The 2,281-nt window shown below is 58.7% G+C and overlaps 1 non-coding gene across 1 annotated transcript; it reads right to left on the reverse strand.

Annotated features, from left to right (window-relative positions):
- Positions 1-1,261: 1,261 nt before the first annotated feature.
- Positions 1,262-1,417, reverse strand: LOC127744571 (5.8S ribosomal RNA). Its single transcript, XR_008005503.1, has one exon. It is a non-coding gene; the product is annotated as a 5.8S ribosomal RNA (ribosomal RNA).
- Between the last annotated feature and the right edge of the window lie 864 nt (positions 1,418-2,281).

Below are 2,281 nucleotides of genomic sequence, written 5' to 3' on the forward strand. Positions count from 1 at the left end.
GGTGGGAAAGATCTTATCTTTCTAGAGATTGTCGCAAAAAACGGCGTCAAAATTCGACCTCTAGAGCAGTTTCCTTGAGTATGTCTCCTCACGGAAAAGGATGTCTACCCGTGGCACTTTGGTAATGGCTCGGCAGCCTATTATAGGGGGGAGGGGTGTCGTGCTGCCGAAACTCGAGTTGCCCAAAGGCTTGGTGGGCGCAATGCCAGCAAGATGCACGATGCCTTGCTATCCCCTAGGCACACTAGCAAGCCCGTTGTGGTTGTGGTGTGCCGTCGGGGTCCTCCGCCCTGGGTCCAAGGTTGAGCACGGGCGTCGGGCTGCTGCAAACCCCGATCACCAAAGGACCAAGAAGGGAAACGCGTCCATGCACGGCCCATCTAGGCACCACCTAGGGAGCATGGCGTGGTGGAGTTGTGCCTTGTGCACCCGCGGCGTGCTCGCCCTACGTCTAGGGTCGACGTAAGACGGTGCCCGACGCGGTGTTGGTTTTGTTGTGCGTGTTGCCTAATCTAGACGGTACGGCTGTTCGATTATCGCCCGAAGCACCTAACGCCTCGGGCTGTCCCTTGAATGTTCTTCGTCGCTTCCTCCGAACCCTGCCCAGCGGAGTTGGCTCGGCACTCCCGTATGCTTCCGCTTGCCGGCACGCTCCAAGGCGTGCGGGGGGCTGTTCGTCCGGGCGTGCTGGGTTTGCGGACCGTGGTGGCGGATGAGTGGTGTGTGGACGGAATTTACCGCCCGATTAGGGCTGCATTCCCAAACAACCCGACTCGCAAATAGCGCCTCGTGGTGCGACAGGGTCCGGGCACAACGGGGCTCTCACCCTCTCTGGCGCCCCCTTCCAGGGGACTTGAGCCCGGTCCGCCACTGAGGACGCTTCTCCAGACTACAATTCAGACGCCAGGGGCGACCGATTCTCATGCTGGGCTCTTCCCGGTTCGCTCGCCGTTACTAGGGGAATCCTCGTTAGTTTCTTTTCCTCCGCTTATTGATATGCTTAAACTCAGCGGGTAGCCCCGCCTGACCTGAGGTCGCGCTCGGGACGATCCACGTCGCCCGCGGGTCGCCGTGCCTTGAACCGGGGGAGAGGCGCGCGCGACTGGCCACGAGGGTTGTTCTCGACCACCATCTGCCGCGGTGCCGCTCCCCACCAAGAGCCCGTCTCTTTGAACCAACCGCGAGCCAGGGGCTCCCGGGAGGCCAACGTTCGCCCCCTCCCCGTGCCCTGGGACGGGCGAGACGGGGGGGCGCCTTTTGGTGACACCCAGGCAGGCGTGCCCTCAGCCTAAGGGCTTCGGGCGCAACTTGCGTTCAAAGACTCGATGGTTCACGGGATTCTGCAATTCACACCAAGTATCGCATTTCGCTACGTTCTTCATCGATGCAAGAGCCGAGATATCCGTTGCCGAGAGTCGTTTTTAACTCTTGTGGTCACTCGTCGCCCCGACCGGATGCCGTCTCCGGAGCCGGCGGGGAGAGCAGAAACGTTTGGCTTCCTTGGCGCTTTCCGCGCCGGGGTTTTGTTCTTGTTTGAGACGGGGCGCCGGCCCTTCCCCGCCTCGGGTGTTTGTGGACTCGTTCGCGCGTCAATCCTGGTTTGTGCGGCATCGACAATGATCCTTCCGCAGGTTCACCTACGGAAACCTTGTTACGACTTCTCCTTCCTCTAAATGATAAGGTTCAGGGGACTTCTCACAACGTCGCCGGCAGCGAACCGCCCACGTCGCCGCGATCCGAACACTTCACCGGACCATTCAATCGGTAGGAGCGACGGGCGGTGTGTACAAAGGGCAGGGACGTAGTCAACGCGAGCTGATGACTCGCGCTTACTAGGAATTCCTCGTTGAAGACCAACAATTGCAATGATCTATCCCCATCACGATGAAATTTCAAAGATTACCCGGGCCTGTCGGCCAAGGCTATAGACTCGTTGAATACATCAGTGTAGCACGCGTGCGGCCCAGAACATCTAAGGGCATCACAGACCTCTTATTGCCTCAAACTTCCGTGGCCTGGGCGGCCATAGTCCCCCTAAGAAGCTGGCCGTGGAGGGTTACCTCCACATAGCTAGTTAGCAAGCTGAGGTCTCGTTCGTTAACGGAATTAACCAGACAAAACGCTCCACCAACTAAGAACGGCCATGCACCACCACCCATAGAATCAAGAAAGAGATCTCAGTCTGTCAATCCTTACTATGTCTGGACCTCGTAAGTTTCCCCGTGTTGAGTCAAATTAAACCGCAGGCTCCACTCCTGGTGGTGCCCTTCCGTCAATTCCT

This window comes from Arachis duranensis, unplaced genomic scaffold, assembly GCF_000817695.3.
Source record: "Arachis duranensis cultivar V14167 unplaced genomic scaffold, aradu.V14167.gnm2.J7QH unplaced_Scaffold_606023, whole genome shotgun sequence".
Classification (NCBI taxonomy): domain Eukaryota; kingdom Viridiplantae; phylum Streptophyta; class Magnoliopsida; order Fabales; family Fabaceae; genus Arachis; species Arachis duranensis.